The following is a 20,985-nucleotide window of genomic DNA, read 5'->3' on the forward strand; positions in this document are numbered from 1 at the left end:
AGAAGAGATAAGAAAGCGAGCGAATGAAGAGGGGAGAGAAAAAAAAGAGGAAGGCAGGAGAAACCGGTTGAGCGGACCCTCTACTGACACGTGTCAGCAAAGACGCTTCGGAAAAAAAAGGCGTGCAAGAGTAGAGAGAAAGTCGCCTGGCTACATTGTTAGTGTAGCTGGCAACAGTGGGAGCGGGAGGGGAGCCTTAGCGCAGGCCACGTGGACGGAAAGTAGAAGAGAGAAAAAAAGAGAGAGAAAGTGAAGAAAGAGGAGAGAGCGGAGACGCTGCTTCCACGTGGTCACCAGCGGCGCTCGCTGGTGTCCAGAGTAGAGGCGCGCTCCGAAAAAAAAAAAAGAGGAGCGTGCAAGGAAGGCTTGCGCTATCTTACATCACTTGGGCAGATGATGCAAGGGCCGCTGAGCCAACTAATACACAAGAAAAAGGGTGCTTTTCGGACGGGAAGCTGCCGGCCAGGCCGGTTGGAGCAGCCCGTCTCGCCGAGCACGAGAACCCACCCCCCCAAAGGGGGGCGGAAAAGAGGGGCAAAAAAGAAGTGTTTTTAAAGAACTAGCATCTCACCAATGACCAGAGCCAGAAATCCAGGGCAGCAGGAACCAAGCGTCAGCAGGGGGGTCCAAGAATCCGCAGGCAGTCGTTGCTGGTCGCTCGAACAAGCTAAGAAGGCATGCACACAACAACAACACAAGAAGAGACAGAGAAAGACACCGCACTAACCGGGCGGGTGGTGGATTGCTTCTACAAAAAGCAGGAGTAGGATGGACAAGCCAACACTACACTTTGATCTTAGCCAAAAGGCCGAGAAGCGATGCAATTCATTAGCACGTAATTAAAATTCATTCTTTCACACCTCGTACTTAGTTCTGGCCAAAAGCCGGGCAAACAGTAGCAAAGCAATTCCGACGTCCACCCATGCACAACCAGCATTGTGCACCGACAGCGGCAGCGCTGGCTTCACGGCATTGCTTTTATCCCCAGTCCGCTTGAAGTTTCTAGTTTCGCTTACAAACATGTTAAAACTGAAACCTTCTTTTTCCCAGAGGTCGAAGCCGCGCGTGCTTGCTTGCATGCGTACTCTCTATGTGCCCATGACGTCACACCAAATGCTTGCCGGCGAACATTATCAGGCATGTCGCGAGGGATGCTACAGCACTTGTTTTAAAAACTGATGCATAGTGTACATGTCCAACTCGAGCACCAAAGTCTGGAAGGAAAAAAAATGACTGTGCAAAATGTGAATACGTCACCCATCCAACATGGCTTCTACGCCGGCTGCCCAAGCAACGCATCTGCAACGACGCCCACAATCATCGGCAAAAAGGTGGTGCCTTTGGCTGCTTCAGCACGCTCAACATATGCCTTGCAAGTTCCGACGTGGCGGAACACCGCACCGAGGTCGACGAAGGTCCTGCCGTGAAAGGCAGACCCGGGAATGCGTGCGAAACGTCTACCGCGTGGGTTGTGAAGCCGGTGAATGAAGGATCATGTGGCAGAGGGTGACGGAACGTGAGTGTGCGACTTGCCGCTGCGATGTCGTTCAAGCGTTCAACGGGCCGGCAGGTTCTGTCTGTCGTGGTCGAAAACGTCCGAGTTTTGCTGATTCCGAGGGGTAGGAGTGCTATGGTGGCGTGTACGAGGCGCTGGTGCGGCGCTCCGTCGATCGTGCCGGACGGACATGAGGCGGCCGAAGGCGGTCGTCAAGTGGTCGCGGAAATCAGTGGAGAAGTACTCGCCTGCGCTTTTCGTCGAAGACTCGCGACAGACGGTCTTCGGGAGACACGGGTGGTTGCACAAATGCGACCGTGCGTCAACGTGCAGCCATATTCGTGGATTATTTCGCCCCATTACGATAGCTTCGTCACTGCGCTCGCTGGTGTTGCTTGTTTTTGTTGACCTTCACTTGTGGCTCACACCCACTGTGGGGGATTGGCTGGTTTGTTGTTCTGCTTCTTCGACTTCTACATACTCGGCTTAGTGAAGCTGTGAGGAATGACGAGTGGGTACGGAGGCAAAGCGCGCCCGGGGCGTGATCTCACGCGTCCTGGGGTCCACGTCGCTTCAGGTACGTGCGTGGTGCGTCCGTACGTCTAGTGCGCAATTTTCTTGGAACTTCCAGCAACTGGCAATTCCATTGAGGTGAGCGTGCGAGGATGTTCGTTGTAATTAACGAGAGCAAACGGTGGATGAGCTGGTATGAGATGGTGTTCAGAAATGAAGTGTTTGATCAACAAGGCGATGCCCGCCGTGGTGGTCTGATGGCCGTAAGGTACTCGGCTGCTGACCCGCAGGTGGTGGGATCGAATCCCGGCCGCGGCGGCTGCATTTCCCTGTGCTCAGATTAGGGTGCACGTGAAAGAACCCCAGGTGGTCGAAATTTTCCCATAATCATATGGTGGTTTTGGGACGTCAAACCCCAAAGGTCAGTGGACATAGGAAAAGCACATCGGGGCTTTGCCGCTCCACCGTACAGCAGGTGTGTGCGGAGTGGGTCCTGTGGCGTTCTTTGCGATTTTAATTTGTGATGGGGAATAGTGTAGATGCGTAGACGTGGCGAGAGCACGCGTCTTCAGGTTCAGACGCCGCGTGAAGATGTGAAATAAAAATGCCTTCGCTTGCCACTGCAACTGTAAACAGAAACACCAACCAAACCCCATTTTCTAGAGGCTTTTTTATTTTTCGTTGCGAAACGGGTGAATTCGAAAAGCGGAAATAGCTTGGCACATACATACACACTTCTACACACATACATACATACACATCGCACATGCATACACATCGTATACACACTTCTAGCTTTCCTCCGAAACAGTAATGATAATTTCCTCAATAGTTTTATTAATATGAGTAGGAATGTTAAAAAAAATAAGAAACTTGAGTATGTACGTGTGAACATAACAAAATAAAAGAGACCCTCCATATATGAAATACACACGGAAACATTTATTTTCCCAGAGCAATCGTAAGTGTAAACACAGCTAGCGCACTCTCTGCACGCGAATACCGCGTCAGCCGGGGCGGCGTGCCGCCACCGTCTCGGACACTCGACGCACCCACGCCGTTTACCCCGGCATCATGGGTAAATCCGAACACTCCTTCTATCATTGAATTTATTGTCGAACTCACCCCGCAGGGGGTGAGTGGGCCGATCCCGGAGGTAGTGCAATACCGGGCCAACCCGTGGCGGAGGTGAAGCAAGCTTCAAGCACTCCGCCGCATCACAAAAATAAGTTTAATATCTTGGATCCAAATAGGATCCGTATCAGATATTAAGCTGATAAGAACAGAGTGCTTTTATTGATGTTCAATACAAGTCTTCTAGTGACTGTAAATGCACTCGTTTGTGATTTTGATGAGACCAGGACCGACGGCAGGAAAGTGCCCCAGAACAGTGATGCCAGAAGTTGAACCCTGTGAGACGTAGTCCAGGATCGAGAAAAGCACCAGGTAGGCTCCGGATGTGGTGTTGTCAGGAACACTGCGACCAGGGAACTTGTGCTGGACAGGAACCCCTGTGTGGTGATTTGATGGTGGTAATCAGTTGATCAAGGAGGGGACCAGGCTTCGTAGTGGTAGATTACTGTCAGTTGCGGCCGTGGCCGACGTGAGTGTGGTAAACGGACCGAGACGCCGCCACCACCTCGCTGACGCAAAGTTTTTTCATCAGCCGCAGATAAGATCTGGAGCACAGTCGCCTCAGGACTTGGTCGTTGGCCGGATCCCAGGCGCCAAGTGTTCCAACGATGACCGCGGCCACCGTCACTCTCTGGTAGCGTCGGCGGAGGTAGGCAGCGACACGTTCGTACTTGGCGAGCTTGTCGTTGCGGGCGTTCGAGAAGGCCTCTGGTGTGTTTTCGAATGGGCAAGCTACGTCAATCACCAAGGCCTCCTCGCCGCGCACAACGACCAGGTCAGGGCGTAGGCCAGTGTCGCCGACGAACCGGTTCTCGTAAGCCACCGTGAATTGACGGGTTGCTGCTGTACGTAGGCGTTTGACCACCGCGTTGTGACGCGCCTGATACATGGCACTGTGCGTCATGCAGTGGCACAACACATGCGGTAAAGTCTCACGTTGGTACCCGCAGACCCGGCAACGCTGATCGCGGTCGGCGGGACCCCACATGACCGAACCGTTGAGAGGTAGTAGGTTCAGACGCGCTCGGTGGATGAAGCGCCAGTCCGCGAAGTGTGTGAACGCTCCACTCCGCATGAAATGAGAACTGGCCCGATCCGCCGAGACGCAAGCCATGACCTTGCCTTGGTTGGATTGTGCATGTAGGGCGTTGTCGCGATCTGTGGCGAGTACATCTCGCAGAGACCGCATGACGCGGTTGCGATGTGAAGGCGGTAGGGTGACGTCGCCGCACGTGATGGTGACGTGGTCGGGGCTCAACGACCACGAGACGTGTAACCGCCGGGACGCCTTGCGGGCCTCCGTCCACACGGAACGAAGCTGTGTGGCAGGTGTGGACTGAACTCCTTGGAGGTCGCCGGACAGATAAGCCTCGAGTTCGAATCGGGTCGCCTCCCATCCGAGTCGGGTCGAGGCGATGTCATAGGCGTCAGAGAGTGCCAGCAAGCACCGATCAGACGTCGTGAGGAGTTTGAATGCCGAGTCGACGCGGCAAATGTCGCTTAACTCGGCAGCCACAGGTATGGCAACTGCCCCGCCAGCAGAGCTCCCGTAGACGTAATGGGTGGACGCGTCGGTAGGCACGTAGAGGGTTCGTTTGACAAGTGGCCGTATAGAGTCGTCGAGACGGCGCCAGTCGGATTTGCCAAGTACCCCGCATTGCATGGCGAAGTTTAGGGCCGGGTACACGAAAGACTTCAGTGCATCGATGCGCTGCCAGGGGGCAAGTAGAGAGGAGAAGAGGGCCCTCGCTTGGCAGATGGCGTCGTCCACAGGTGAAGAACCGGTCCTAGCTGGAAGGCGGAAACCCACCGGGCGTCCCAAGAAGCGCAGTGGCTCGGAGTTCTCGAGTGCTGAGACAGGGACGCCGGACACCTGGAATACGGTAGGACGCATTCCGACGGGGGTCATGCCACTCATATGCACAGTAGAGCACTTTGATGGATTTAAAGCTAGTCCGAGAGGACCAGCTAGGGATTCCACCGTGTCAATTCGCTGCTGTAGGAGGGAAGGGGAGTCGGCCAGTGGCGTGAGGTCGTCTGCGTATGCGAGAATTTTATGGTCGTCTTCATCGCCCTTTACGCCACGAATGACCGGGTCCACGACGAGGTTGAAAAGCAACCCCGATAGGGGGCAACCTTGGCGGAGACCTGATCGTATAGGTACCGGCTCTGTTACTCCTTCAGCTGCGACGATGAGAGTATTGTTATCGCGGTAGAGATCTGCGATTATCTCAGTGAATGTGTCTCCAGCACCAGCTCCTCGTAGAGCGTCGAAGAGGGCTTGATGGGGTACGGACCCGTAAGCATTGGTGAAATCCAATAGTGCTGCACAGAAGTCCGGGCCACCAGCTCTTGCCACGTCGAACTTGTGCTGGAACACATAATTGAGCTCGAATACCCCATCGTGCGGTAGGAAGCCCTTTTGGCAATGGGAAAGAACTTGATGGTCCGTAATCCATTTTTGTAGTCGGGCTGCCAAGCACTTGGCGTATAGTTTTGAGGCTGTACTTCCAAGTGCTATCGGTCGCCAATTACCAGGAACACACCCACTGCCTAGCTTCCCGCATGCAGCAGTGGGTGTGTGACCATGACGTGCTCTCGAGGTGTCAAAAGGGGTTCCTGCCGCACGACGGTGTGTTTGAACACAACTTCGTGCTGCAGGAGCGCCTGGACGCCGCGCGGGCCGGCGGTGGTGACCTTTGCGTGGCCTTTCTCGACTTCGCCAACGCATTTGGCTCAGTTCCGCACAACGCACTAATCGATTCTCTTCGTGGTGCAGGTGCGGGAGAGGACTTCTGCGCAATCATCGCAGACCTCTACCGAGACAACGCCACCCGGATTGTCGCCGAAGCTGGGACAACGGCCCCAGTCACAATCTCCGCCGGAATTAGACAGGGCTGCCCACTGAGCGGCCTGCTCTTCAACTTGGTGCTCGATCCAGTCATTGGGGCGGTCCAAGGAGGTGAGAGGCAGCACAATGTGCTGGCTTACGCCGATGATTTGACCCCTTTGGCGGACAGCCCCAAGAAACTGCAGGACCGCATCAACGTCGTGGCGGCTCTCGCGGGCCAGCTGGGACTTCGGCTGAACCCCAAGAAGTGCAGAAGCCTGCACCTCTCTGGTAGGACTCCCGTAGGCACTAGGGACACGAGATTCTTCGTCGACGGAGAAGAGATCCCTCGCATCAGTGACTACGAGAGTCAATCTTTTCTAGGACGCCCCGTCGGGTTCAGCCTTCTCCAAGACCGCTCTAAGGTCGATGAGGCGATCTCCGTCGGCCGCATCCTGCTTGAGTCCATGCTTGCCCCATGGCAGCGAATTGATGCACTGAAAACTTTTGTCTTTCCAGCACTCAACTTCGCCATGCGGTGCGGACAAGTGGGCAAGGCGGAATGGGCCCGCCTAGACGACGTACTCCGGCCCCTGATAAAGAAAACTCTTTATCTTCCAGGTAACGCTGCAAACAACTACCTCTACGGCAGCGCAGCGGCCGGAGCAGCTGGAATCCCCCTCGCCGCAGACACAAGTGACGCCTGCCGCGTGGACAACGCCTTCAAGCTTCTGACCTCGGCCGATCTCGAGGTCCGGGAACTTGCCTTCGAAGCGCTAACCAAAATTGTCTCCAAGCGCATTCGCAGGCAGGCCACCAACGAGGAGCTCGCCTGCTACCTCAGCGGCGAAACGGAGGGCGTTTTCCAGGCACGGCCAACGCAACTGCAGTCCGTCTGGACCGAGGCTCGGAAGGCCTCCCGCAGGCTACACGTCACCTGGGAAATTTTCGAGGACGGGGGGACCAGCATCACATGTGACGGAGAGGAAACTCTCACGTCAAAGAAACGACGAAAAGTGGTGAGAACGCTGCGCTTCCGAATGATGCGTGCACGCGATCGCTTCCTTCACGAAATGCCCAATCAAGGGAAGGCAATGGAATGCGTCGCCGCAGACCCGAGCAGCTCTCACTTCATGCGCTCTGGCAAGTTCACCCGCTTCTGCGACTGGCGCTTCATTCACAGGGCACGCCTGAACCTCCTAACAGTGAATGGAGCAAACCCATGGACCACCTCCGCCGACAAACGGTGCCGTGTGTGCGGTTACGCAGTGGAAACGCTGCCACACGTCCTGGGCCACTGCATGCGCCATAGCGTGGCCTACACCAGTCGTCACAACAAGATTGTGGAGCGGGTGAAACAAGCCGCCAGCAAGAAGTTCACGGTCACGCATGAAAACAGAGCGGTTGGTACCACCAACCTTCGCCCCGACCTCGTTCTCGCCAGGGGGGAAGAGGTGATCATCGTGGACGTGACCTGCCCCTTTGACAACCGGCTCAAAGCACTCGAGGCAGCCCGACTAGAAAAGGAACGAAAATACGAACCCGTTCGGGACTTCTTGCTCCGCCGCTACCAGAGAGTCACGATCGAAGCAGTCGTCGTCGGCATGCTTGGCTCCTGGGACCCGGCAAATGACAGAGTTTTCAAAAAACTCTGCAGCCGGAGGTATCTCCGGTTACTCAAGAAGCTTGCAGTGAGCGAGACCATTGCAGCTTCTCGGGAAGTGTACTGCGCACACGTGGCCATAAAGTGACTGTCACTCGCTGGGCCACGTGCTGACAAAGTCACCCTCCCAAAAACATTGCAAAAATAAGAGGCGATACTACACAGCACACGCCCCTTTTAATTTTCTCCCCTGCTATTTCCTATTTCACCTTCTCTCTTTCTACACAGTTCACTATACACCACCTTCTTCCTTTCTGGTTGAAGGAACAAAAAATGAGAACAAGTTTTTCCTTTTCGGTCAGAAATGTTCCTAACATTTTTGAAAACCTCTGTTCTTATCAGCTTAATATCTGATACGGATCCTATTTGGATCCAAGATATTAAACTTATTTTTGTGATGCGGCGGAGTGCTTGAAGCTTGCTTCACCTCCGCCACGGGTTGGCCCGGTATTGCACTACCTCCGGGATCGGCCCACTCACCCCCTGCGGGGTGAGTTCGACAATAAATTCAATGATAGAAGGAGTGTTCGGATTTACCCATGATACCGGGGTAAACGGCGTGGGTGCGTCGAGTGTCCGAGACGGTGGCGGCACGCCGCCCCGGCTGACGCGGTATTCGCGTGCAGGGAGTGCGCTAGCTGTGTTTGCACTTAAGATTGCTCTGGGAAAATAAATGTTTCCGTGTGTATTTCATATATGGAGGGTCTCTTTTATTTTGTTATGTTCACACGTACATACTCAAGTTTCTTATTTTTTTAACATTCCTACTCATATTAATAAAACTATTGAGGAAATTATCATTACTGTTTCGGAGGAAAGCTAGAAGTGTGTATACGATGTGTATGCATGTGCGATGTGTATGTATGTATGTGTGTAGAAGTGTGTATGTATGTGCCAAGCTATTTCCGCTTTTCGAATTCACCCGTTTCGCAACGAAAAATAAAAAAGCCTCTAGAAAATGGGGTTTGGTTGGTGTTTCTGTTTACAGTTGCAGTGGCAAGCGAAGGCATTTTTATTTCACATCTTCACGCGGCGTCTGAACCTGAAGACGCGTGCTCTCGCCACGTCTACGCATCTACACTATTCTCCATCACAAATTAAAATCGCAAAGAACGCCACAGGACCCACTCCGCACACACCTGCTGTACGGTGGAGCGGCAAAGCCCCGATGTGCTTTTCCTATGTCCACTGACCTTTGGGGTTTGACGTCCCAAAACCACCATATGATTATGGGAAAATTTCGACCACCTGGGGTTCTTTCACGTGCACCCTAATCTGAGCACAGGGAAATGCAGCTGCCGCGGCCGGGATTCGATCCCACCACCTGCGGGTCAGCAGCCGAGTACCTTACGGCCATCAGGGCATCGCCTTGTTGATCAAACACTTCATTTCTGAACACCATCATATACCAGCTCATACACCGTTGGCTCTCGTTAATTACAACGAACATCCTCGCACGCTCACCTCAATGGAATTGCCAGTTGCTGGAAGTTCCAAGAAAATTGCGCACTAGATGTACGGACGCACCACGCACGTACCTGAAGCGACGTGGACCCCAGGACGCGTGAGATCACGCCCCGGGCGCGCTTTGCCTCCGTACCCACTCGTCACTCCTCACAGCTTCACTAAGCCGAGTATGTAGAAGTCGAAGAAGCAGAACAACAAACCAGCCAATCCCCCACAGTGGGTGTGAGCCACAAGTGAAGGTCAACAAAAACAAGCAACACCAGCGAGCGTAGTGACGAAGCTATCGTAATGGGGCGAAATAATCCACGAATATGGCTGCACGTTGACGCACGGTCGCATTTGTGCAACCACCCGTGTCTCCCGAAGACCGTCTGTCGCGAGTCTTCGACGAAAAGCGCAGGCGAGTACTTCTCCACTGATTTCCGCGACCACTTGACGACCGCCTTCGGCCGCCTCATGTCCGTCCGGCACGATCGACGGAGCGCCGCACCAGCGCCTCGTACACGCCACCATAGCACTCCTACCCCTCGGAATCAGCAAAACTCGGACGTTTTCGACCACGACAGACAGAAACTGCCGGCCCGTTGAACGCTTGAACGACATCGCAGCGGCAAGTCGCACACTCACGTTCCGTCACCCTCTGCCACATGATCCTTCATTCACCGGCTTCACAACCCACGCGGTAGACGTTTCGCACGCATTCCCGGGTCTGCCTTTCACGGCAGGACCTTCGTCGACCTCGGTGCGGTGTTCCGCCACGTCGGAACTTGCAAGGCATATGTTGAGCGTGCTGAAGCAGCCAAAGGCACCACCTTTTTGCCGATGATTGTGGGCGTCGTTGCAGAGGCGTTGCTTGGGCAGCCGGCGTAGAAGCCATGTTGGATGAGTGACGTATTCACATTTTGCACAGTCATTTTTTTCCTTCCAGACTTTGGTGCTCGAGTTGGACATGTACACTATGCATCAGTTTCTAAAACAAGTGCTGTAGCATCCCTCGCGACATGCCTGATAATGTTCGCCGGCAAGCATTTGGTGTGACGTCATGGGCGCATAGAGAGTACGCATGCAAGCAAGCACGCGTGGCTTCGACCTCTGGGAAAAAGAAGGTTTCAGTTTTAGCATGTTTGTAAGCGAAACTAGAAACTTCAAGCGGACTGGGGATAAAAGCAATGCCGTGAAGCCAGTGCTGCCGCTGTCGGTGCACAATGCTGGTTGTGCATGGGTGGACGTCGGAATTGCTTTGCTACTGTTTGCCCGGCTTTTGGCCAGAACTAAGTACGAGGTGTGAAAGAATGGATTTTAATTACGTGCTAATGAATTGCATCGCTTCTCGGCCTTTTGGCTAGACCAATTGTCGAGCTAGCCGTGTTTTTGCGCCTCGCGCGAGACCCATGGTCACGTCCCGCTGACGTCGACCCCGGGGTTCAAGTCGCCAAAGTTAGCTTACGCGGTATCGCCGTCCTGCACGTGCGACCGCCGCCTCGAGCCTCGGACCTCCCTGTCCGGCGCCCACCCATCCCATGCCTGGTGAAGCAAGGCCCCCGGTCTACGCCTGCCGTCCCGGAGTCCTCCTGCTACCCACCCGGCGCCTCCTGTATCCGTGCGGCATCCGCCTCGGCTGAGCCGCAGTCCTACCAGTGTGCAGCTAGCCTGCACGATACCAGTCTTACCAGCCACGCCTACCTGGCAGCCAGCGGCAACGCGCACCAGAATGGCGTCGACATCTGACCTCCCGGTGAGGGAGAATTGCTTTTTGTTCACGGCGCCTGATGGCGATGTTTCGATAGATTACCTAATCGACGCCATAGAACTAGTGTCTGGGAATGATAGTGTGTTTGTTTTACAGCACATGGGCGGGGCTAGGTTCCTCGTCTGCACGCGTAACGCCAGTCAGGCGACAAGGTTAATGGTGGCGGAAGGCTTCCGGGTTAACGGCGAAAACGTACCGGTTGAGGCCGTAGGGCCGCCGGTTACGTACGTTAATGGCTACCGGTACCCCGCCTACTTGCCCGACGAGGTACTTAGCAACGCCCTTGCTCAGTACGGCAAAGTGAGGGGCATATCGTTCGCCACTTTGGCCACACGCCAAAACAAACTCAACGGCGTAAGGGTCATAAAGATCGAAATGAGCAAACCGGTGCCAAACTTCGCGACCATCGCGGGGCACCGCGTAATGTTCGAGTATCGCGGTATGAGGCGAGTTTGCGCACGATGCGGCGAAGTGGGCCACATGGCGACGGCATGCTCCGCTCCCTTTTGCAAAAGATGCGGAACGTTTGGGCATGACACCGAGGGCTGTACTAGTGAATGTAAGCGTTGTGGGGGTCACCATGGGACAAGGGAATGTTTTCGAAGGCGATCGTACGCGTCGGCCGCCCGCGGGTTCCCCCCTGCTCCGGATCACGCGTCTAACCCCGCCCAACCTAGCGGCTCTTTATCGCCTCGGTTAGACAAGGCAGCCTCACGCCTCCAGGTGCTTACGCCCAAGATCACGCCTTGCGCGACAGTGAGAGAAGCAGGCGACCACCCCACGAGCATCGACCCGCCTACAGGCAGCAGCGAGGCCGATTCACTCGCCAGCGAGAGAGAGGGGCGGGAGACGAGTGAGGAGGTTACTACTGCCTCGTCTGAAACGGAGCCCAGTCCCTCCCATACAGCTTCGGCGCAGTCCTCTTCCGCTTCACCGCGGGAACTCCCATCGGACCAGGACGGCTGCGAATCTCTGCCATCAGCACAGAGGGTGCCGACTGACGCCACCGAACAGGGAAGCCCTCTCCCCTCTGTGCCGTTAACGCCGGCCAACGTGCTCGCACTGGTGACTTCGGAGGACCTGGAAGCGCGTACCCACGACTCCGCCCGGGACGAACTGCCCATAACGAGCAAGGGGTACTACGTGCTGCCCGAGGACGTCGAGCGCAACAACACCGCCTCGACTTGCCCCTCCCCTGCTCAATCCACACGGTTAAGCCGGAAATCCGACGCAAAGGCGGGCCAGCCGCATCCTGGCCTCGAGCAGCGGTCACGCTCGCGCTCGCGCTCGCGAAGACGCCCTGGCGATGACAGGCGGGCGGCTGACGAGAGGACCTCTAGCAAGGACGCCCGGCAGCGCAGATCGGAGCTGGTTGGCCAAAGCAGTGACAGCGATGTCCCGCCACACCCGAAGTCCCAGAAGCTTGAGCAAGCGGGAGGGGGCAACGGGAGCCGCCGCCCAAGTCCCGAGAAGGCTACCAGAAGAAAGTAGCGGCGCGCCTGCTCCGACGGCTTCGCTTCGTCGCCTTCCGCTCTCCCGCCCCCCCCCCCTCACACCGCTCTACCGCCTCCCTTCGCCCCCCGCAGTCCCACTCTCGCCCGGATGGGCCCTTTCCCCTCTAGTGCTGCATCCTCCTCGCTCCCCTTCCGCTGCGCTCCGCTGATGCCTAGCTCGCCTGGTTATCTCGCCCTCCAGCATTCCTTCTCTCCTCAAGCGAGACAATGCGCTCCAACTGACGGATCATGCCCACGCTGCGCTTCGCCACTTTAAACATTCGCGGCTTTCGCGACAGGAATAAACAGACCGCTGTAGTGACGTTCGCCCGATCTAAAGGCATCGACCTCCTCTTTCTGCAGGAGACCAACTTCCGCTCCCCGCTCGATGTTACCTTATTCAGGCGCAACTGCCAAGTCGACGGCTTTTTTTCCCTAACATCCGCGAGGGCTTGCGGCGTTGGTGTCGTGTTCGTCACAGACAGGTTCCGGCGAAAGTCGCATTGTGTTTTCGGAGCGAATGGGCGCACACTTGTGCTCGACGTCTTCGTCGACGGGTCCAAGGTGCGCTTTGTGAACGTTTATGCGCCGGTTACTAGATCGGACACCAATCCGTACTTTAGGGAGCTGCACGGCTACCTGCTGGAGCCCGCCCCTCACGTGGTTCTCGGCGACTTTAACTGTGTCGTGGACTCCACAAGAGACGTCCGGGGCCCGGGCCAAGGGGGCTCGACCTACCACGCCAAAGAGCTGGTGAAGATCCTCCGGCACCTGCGGCTCACGGACGCATGGGTGCACGTACACGGCAACGAGTTCGTCCCCACTCGGACCTCTCGGACCACGGCCAGCAGACTCGACCGGGCCTACGTCCCTGAACGCCTTGTCAACTCCATCATGGCGTGCGAAGTCCTCGCCCTCCCCGAAGGGCTTTCGGAGAGAACTGATCACCTCCCGTTGGTAACAACGGTGAGGGGGACACCTGGCCGTCACCTGAGCAACGAAGCTTGGCGACTTGATCCAGCGCTCATCCAAGACCGTACGAGCGCCCCGAGAATATCCGCGTACCTGGAAGAGACGATTGAGGCTACCCCCTGCACCAGCCCGGCTGTATGGGATGACTTGAAAGCGAGTTGGCGAGCATTTCTGCAAGTAGAAGGCAGCGTGAGGAAGAAGCGTATCACGCAACAAATGAATGAGATACTCTGCCGAATGCGGATAGTACAGAGCGCGGACAACCTCACGGCATGCATGCGCGACTACATCCACTCGCTGCAAGTTCAGCACGACCGTCTCTTCCGGGAATACGTGCGCAAACCACGCGACCAAGGGACTACTGCGGGGGAACCAGCGGGACCAGACTTGACCGAAGCACGTGGGAACGGCTCTCTCCGGATCTCAGAATTGCAACGCCCTGACGGTAGCCTCATCTCCGACCCCGTTGAGATAGAGGCGGAGTGCCGTGACTACTTTGAGGCCATTTTCCGCGAGCCGGACTCTTGCGGCCCCCCTCCAGAGGCAGCTCTCATGAACGGTCTGTGTTCGCATCTGCCTCGACTCGCCGAGGATGAGTGCACAGTCTTGTGTGGTCCAGCAACAGAGGAGGAACTCCGCATAGCCATCCGAGCCATGCCACCGAACTCGGCTCCGGGCACCGACGGACTGACGGCCAGCTTCTACATGACTTTCTTTGACGTCTTGTGCGCCCCGCTCCTGGCCGTGGTCAACATGGTCCTCCAGCGGCACACGAAACCCGACTCCTTCAGCGTGGGGCGCATAGCCCTCATCCTCAAAGACGGTGCACCCTCACGAGAACTGTCGTCATGGCGCCCGATCTCTCTACTCAATGTAGACTACAAGATCGTGGCGTCCATACTCAACACCAGACTGAGGACCTTCTTGCCAGACTTGATCGCTCCCCACCAAGCCTGCGCCGTGCCTGGCCGGTCTATGTTCGCCAACCTCACAGCCACACGAGACGTCTTCGAATACGCGGCCCAGAAGAGAGTCACGGGTGCCTTCCTGTCCCTTGACCAAGCAAAGGCGTTTGACAGGGTCAGACACATGTGGCTCTTCGAAGTGCTCCGCCGTTTCGGGCTCCCGCGGGAGCTTGTGGCTGTCGTCGAGCTCTTGTACTCCGATTTGCGAAGCTGTGTCGCGGTGAACGGCAGGAGTACGGACTTCTTTCGGTACACGAGAGGCATCAGGCAAGGGTGCCCCTTGGGCCCAACCCTGTTTGTACTTTCTATTGAGCCCCTGCTGACAACCCTGGCCAGCGACAAGTGCTTCCGGGGCCTGCCAATGACCGGTACCGAAGAGATCAGAGTCCTGGCGTTTGCCGACGACATCTCTCTCTTTCTCAACGACGCGCGAAGCCTCGACCGCTTCCGTGGCGTATTCCAGCTTTACGCAAAGGCATCAGGAGCCGAATTGAATGAGAGAAAGAGCCGAGCACTGCTTTTCGGCCCGTTTCCTACAGAAGCGATTGGAGACATCGAACCGGTCTACACGGTCAAGGTCCTCGGGGTATACTTTTCACGTGAAGGAGTGGACGATTCTACATGGACGCGGGTCGTCGACAGGGCAGCACTACTCACTGAGCGCGCAGCGCTGTTCAACTTGACCCTGCGCGAAAAGGCTGTCGCAATAAAGACCAGAGTGCTTGCCTTGGCCTCTCATGTGAGCAGGGTAGCAGTGATGCCAGCGCGGGTGGCCGCCCGACTCAGCATGATGGCAAACGAACTGCTGTGGGGCCGGACGCCGCCCCCAGTCAAGCGAACACTCCTCCAGCTAGAAACCAAAGAGGGGGGGATCGGCCTTCCGCACGCGCTCACCTCGGGCAAAGTGCTTGCCTTGAAGACGGCCCGCAAGCTGGCGCAAGCAGACAACTATGTTGGGAGAGGCCTGCTACTCTATTGGAGCGGCCCGTGCAACAGTTGGCTGGATGCCGGTCAACACCCCGGCCCACACGCCGAATCGCCATCGCCTTTTTACAAGGCATTAGCAGCGACAGCCCGCATGCTGCGCAAGGAAGTGCCGAACCACGACCCTGACGAGGAGCAGCCGGCCCGCATAGTGGAGGCACTTACGGCAAGCCAGCTCAGTGATGAGGACCGGCGACGAGCGGGGCATGCTAAACGCGACCTCTCCCTGCTGCATAGCCTGCTACCCTGCGATATACAGGACTTTCTCTGGAAGAGGGCGTGGGAGGTCCTCCCAACTAGGTGTCACTTAAAAAAACTAGGCATTGTACCCGACGACCGCTGCCCAAACTGCCGGGCACCCGAAACCCAGAAGCATGCCTTGTTCGAGTGTTCGGCCGTGCGGCCTGTCTGGCGCATGGTAGCGCACACCTTTGGGATCCGCCCCCCACCAGGTCACAGACGCAACAAAGGCGCGTTCGCACGGCTGGTGACCGCCTGTACCCTTTTCGTTGTGTGGCAGCGCCGCTCACTCGCGGAAGCGCGGAGACGGCCAGTTCGGGCGGCGCCACCCGCCGTCGCACGTATAAGAAGACTGGTGTGGGAGCTCCTCTCCCGGGAACTCGAGGCCAGCGGAGAGGAGATGTTTCTCCGCCGCTGGCACACGAAATTCTTCTTCTTAAGAGAAGGCAAGTTGGTCGCCCCAATCCTACGCTACTAACAGCTCTCGGTTTCCTGGGAGTCGACCAACTTAGGAACGATACATGTCAAGCAAAAAACCAAGGTGACCCCCCCTCGCCCCTCTTCCCAGACACACAACTGAAGCGCCTGTTCACACAAAGTAATTAGCACTCTGGTGAAGCGAGTTTTGTTTGACACTGTTTGTGCCGCTGGCCCCGTCTGTTGACACCAAGGCGTGGTTGTTTATTGTATATATGTATATAGCGCCTCATGTTTTGTATATATTCTCCTTTTCATACTTTGTGGAAGCATAGATACATATGCTTCGTGCATTCCCATTAGTATTTATCTCTGTTCATGTAAACAGGACTGTAAATATGTATATACAACGCGACCCCCCCCACCCCCCCCCCCCCACCCCTTCATATTCCTTTTGTTAAACATAGCTGAAATGCGTTTGTGTTTTTTTTCCTAATTAGTTTAACTTCATGTTTGTAAATAGGTGCAGATAACACACTCTTTTGTATCCGGTTGTGCACATGTACAATTGTATATATTCAGTGTGCCCCCTGTTTGTAGTTTTTTTTTCGTAAGTGCATATAAATGCCCTGTAACATTCCGTTCGAAGTTAAATAAACTTCTCTTTGTGTAGTGGAACACCAGAGAGTGACGGTGGCCGCGGTCATCGTTGGAACACTAGTCGCCTGGGATCCGGCCAACGACCAAGTCCTGAGGCGACTGTGCTCCAGATCTTATCTGCGCCTGATGAAGAAACTTTGCGTCAGCGAGGTGGTGGCGGCGTCTCGGTCCGTTTACCAAATCCACGTCGGCCACGGCCGCAACTGACAGTAATCTACCACTACGAAGCCTGGTCCCCTCCTTGATCAACTGATCACCACCATCAAATCACAACACATGGGTTCCTGTCCGGCACAAGTTCCCTGGTCGCAGTGCTCCTGAAAACACCACATCCGGAGCCTACCTGGTGCTTTTCTCGATCCTGGACTACATCTCACAGGGTTCAACTTCTGGCATCACTGTTCTGGGGCACTTTCCTGCCGTCGGTCCTGGTCTCACCAAAATCACAAACGAGTGCATTTACAGTCACTAGAAGACTTGTATTGAACATCAATAAAAGCACTCTGTTCTTATCAGCTTAATATCTGATACGGATCCTATTTGGATCCAAGATATTAAACTTATTTTTGTGATGCGGCGGAGTGCTTGAAGCTTGCTTCACCTCCGCCACGGGTTGGCCCGGTATTGCACTACCTCCGGGATCGGCCCACTCACCCCCTGCGGGGTGAGTTCGACAATAAATTCAATGATAGAAGGAGTGTTCGGATTTACCCATGATACCGGGGTAAACGGCATGGGTGCGTCGAGTGTCCGAGACGGTGGCGGCACGCCGCCCCGGCTGACGCGGTATTCGCGTGCAGGGAGTGCGCTAGCTGTGTTTACACTTACGATTGCTCTGGGAAATTAAATGTTTCCGTGTGTATTTCATATATGGAGGGTCTCTTTTATTTTGTTATGTTCACACGTACATACTCAAGTTTCTTATTTTTTTTAACATTCCTACTCATATTAATAAAACTATTGAGGAAATTATCATTACTGTTTCGGAGGAAAGCTAGAAGTGTGTATACGATGTGTATGCATGTGCGATGTGTATGTATGTATGTGTGTAGAGGTGTGTATGTATGTGCCAAGCTATTTCCGCTTTTCGAATTCACCCGTTTCGCAACGAAAAATAAAAAAGCCTCTAGAAAATGGGGTTTGGTTGGTGTTTCTGTTTACAGTTGAAGTGGCAAGCGAAGGCATTTTTATTTCACATCTTCACGCGGCGTCTGAACCTGAAGACGCGTGCTCTCGCCACGTCTACGCATCTACACTATTCCCCATCACAAATTAAAATCGCAAAGAACGCCACAGGACCCACTCCGCACACACCTGCTGTACGGTGGAGCGGCAAAGCCCCGATGTGCTTTTCCTATGTCCACTGACCTTTGGGGTTTGACGTCCCAAAACCACCATATGATTATGGGAAAATTTCGACCACCTGGGGTTCTTTCACGTGCACCCTAATCTGAGCACAGGGAAATGCAGCCGCCGCGGCCGGGATTCGATCCCACCACCTGCGGGTCAGCACCGAGTACCTTACGGCCATCAGACCACCACGGCGGGCATCGCCTTGTTGATCAAACACTTCATTTCTGAACACCATCTCATACCAGCTCATCCACCGTTGGCTCTCGTTAATTACAACGAACATCCTCGCACGCTCACCTCAATGGAATTGCCAGTTGCTGGAAGTTCCAAGAAAATTGCGCACTAGACGTACGGACGCACCTCGCACGTACCTGAAGCGACGTGGACCCCAGGACGCGTGAGATCACGCCCCGGGCGCGCTTTGCCTCCGTACCCACTCGTCACTCCTCACAGCTTCACTAAGCCGAGTATGTAGAAGTCGAAGAAGCAGAACAACAAACCAGCCAATCCCCCACAGTGGGTGTGAGCCACAAGTGAAGGTCAACAAAAACAAGCAACACCAGCGAGCACAGTGACGAAGCTATCGTAATGGGGCGAAATAATCCACGAATATGGCTGCACGTTGACGCACGGTCGCATTTGTGCAACCACCCGTGTCTCCCGAAGACTGTCTGTCGCGAGTCTTCGACGAAAAGCGCAGGCGAGTACTTCTCCACTGATTTCCGCGACCACTCTACGACCGCCTTCGGCCGCCTCATGTCCGTCCGGCACGATCGACGGAGCGCCGCACCAGCGCCTCGTACACGCCACCATAGCACTCCTACCCCTCGGAATCAGCAAAACTCGGACGTTTTCGACCACGACAGACAGAAACTGCCGGCCCGTTGAACGCTTGAACGACATCGCAGCGGCAAGTCGCACACTCACGTTCCGTCACCCTCTGCCACATGATCCTTCATTCACCGGCTTCACAACCCACGCGGTAGACGTTTCGCACGCATTCCCGGGTCTGCCTTTCACGGCAGGACCTTCGTCGACCTCGATGCGGTGTTCCGCCACGTCGGAACTTGCAAGGCATATGTTCAGCGTGCTGAAGCAGCCAAAGGCACCACCTTTTTGCCGATGATTGTGGGCGTCGTTGCAGAGGCGTTGCTTGGGCAGCCGGCGTAGAAGCCATGTTGGATGGGTGACGTATTCACATTTTGCACAGTCATTTTTTTTTCCTTCCAGACTTTGGTGCTCGAGTTGGACATGTACACTATGCATCAGTTTTTAAAACAAGTGCTGTAGCATCCCTCGCGACATGCCTGATAATGTTCGCCGGCAAGCATTTGGTGTGACGTCATGGGCGCATAGAGAGTACGCATGCAAGCAAGCACGCGTGGCTTCGACCTCTGGGAAAAAGAAGGTTTCAGTTTTAACATGTTTGTAAGCGAAACTAGAAACTTCAAGCGGACTGGGGATAAAAGCAATGCCGTGAAGCCAGCGCTGCCGCTGTCGGTGCACAATGCTGGTTGTGCATGGGTGGACGTCGGAATTGCTTTGCTACTGTTTGCCCGGCTTTTGGCCAGAACTAAGTACGAGGTGTGAAAGAATGAATTTTAATTACGTGCTAATGAATTGCATCGCTTCTCGGCCTTTTGGCTAAGATCAAAGGTCGAGGTAGCTGTTTCTTCACACGAGTCGCAAGTCGGACCCGGGGTCACGTCAAGCCGACGTCGACCCCCGGACCCCCCCTGCAAAGGAGTCATCCAGCCGCCCGGAGCGCTGCCGTTCCAGCCTGCAGCCCCCGGCTTCCGGTCCCGGGCCTTCCTGCTCGGCGACCCCCGCCCCATGCCTGGCGACGCACGGACCCGGATCCTGCCTGCTGCCCCGGACCTCTCCGTTCCGTTGCCTACCACCTCGCTACCGGATATCGGACCCAGCGCCTGCTGAGCCCGTCTACTAGTACGCAGCACTCCTGCGTTCCCACCAGTCACGCCCCCTTGCGTGTCCACCAGTGCCCAATATGGCTGCTCAAACAAACCTCCCGGTGAGGGAGAACTGTTTTTTCTTCAATGTGCCTGACGGTGATTTTTGTATTGATGACCTAATTGATGCTGTTGAGCATACTGCGGGGGAAGATAGTGTGCATGTCCTCCAGCATTTGGGAGGGGCGAGATTTCTTGTGTGCACGCGCACTGCTGCTCAAGCCACCAAATTAATGGTAGAGGAAGGTTTCATGGTTCGTGATGAAAAAGTAGCAGTGGAGGCAGTGGGGCCCCCGATTACGTTTGTCAATGTGTTCCGCTACCCTGCCTATCTACCCGAAGACCCCTTGGTTAATACGCTAGCCCAGTACGGGAAGGTGAAGAGCGTGGCGTTCGCGACGGTCGCAAATCGCCAAAACAAACTGAATGGCGTGCGTGTTGTGCGCATAGAAATGGTAAAACCAGTCCCCAACTTTGCGACCGTCGCCGGACACCGCGTAATGTTTGAGTACAGGGGCATGCGGCGGGTTTGCGCGAGATGTAGCGAGACGGGACACATGGCCTCTGCGTGCCAAACCCCGTTTTGTAAACGCTGTGGCACTTTTGGCCACGAGACAGAGGGGTGCGAAGCCGAATGCTTGAGATGCGGCGGCCACCACGGGACCAAGGAGTGTTTTAGGAGGCGCTCATACGCGTCAGCCGCCCGAGGGCTTTCCGCGGTCTCGAACCTCGCGTCACACCCGACTCGGGGCAGTGGCCCGTCATCCCCCAGGCCCGGAGAACAGAAGTCGCGGTTACAAGTGTTGTCACCGAAGCCTAAGCCCAGCACGGCGGCAAGGGAGTCCCTCCCCAGCGACCATGACACTGAGACCGACCTGCCCACTGGGAGTAGCAGTACGGCGACATCTTCCACCAATGAGGGAGAGCAAACTGGGAGGACAGAAGACGTCTCCACCACGTCTTCGGGAACAGAGTCGAGTGGCTCCGCCACAGATCCGGTGCTTTCGCCCCCCCCCTCCTCGCCTGCCCCCCCGACGGCGCGGGACCAGAGCCAACCTGCGACGCCCGAGCAGACAGAG

At 55.6% G+C, this 20,985-nt stretch overlaps 1 long non-coding RNA gene, 2 other non-coding genes and 1 pseudogene across 3 annotated transcripts in view; 2 read left to right on the forward strand and 2 right to left on the reverse strand.

The window, feature by feature from the left end:
• The window catches only part of LOC142765343 (uncharacterized), a 104,085-nt gene extending 102,626 nt beyond the window's left edge, over positions 1-1,459 (reverse strand). The window contains exon 1 of the long non-coding RNA XR_012884196.1: positions 783-1,459. This is a non-coding gene — a long non-coding RNA (uncharacterized LOC142765343). The remainder of the gene's footprint in view (positions 1-782) is intronic.
• A 1,683-nt stretch (positions 1,460-3,142) lies between these two features.
• On the reverse strand, positions 3,143-3,325 carry LOC142766266 (U2 spliceosomal RNA). Its single transcript, XR_012884450.1, has one exon. It is a non-coding gene; the product is annotated as a U2 spliceosomal RNA (small nuclear RNA).
• Positions 3,326-7,937: 4,612 nt separating this feature from the next.
• On the forward strand, positions 7,938-8,116 carry LOC142766341 (U2 spliceosomal RNA; annotated as a pseudogene).
• Positions 8,117-17,055: 8,939 nt separating this feature from the next.
• On the forward strand, positions 17,056-17,238 carry LOC119184441 (U2 spliceosomal RNA). The gene has a single exon (XR_005111439.1). It is a non-coding gene; the product is annotated as a U2 spliceosomal RNA (small nuclear RNA).
• The last annotated feature ends 3,747 nt before the right edge of the window (positions 17,239-20,985 follow it).

This window comes from Rhipicephalus microplus, chromosome 6, assembly GCF_043290135.1.
Source record: "Rhipicephalus microplus isolate Deutch F79 chromosome 6, USDA_Rmic, whole genome shotgun sequence".
Taxonomy (NCBI): domain Eukaryota; kingdom Metazoa; phylum Arthropoda; class Arachnida; order Ixodida; family Ixodidae; genus Rhipicephalus; species Rhipicephalus microplus.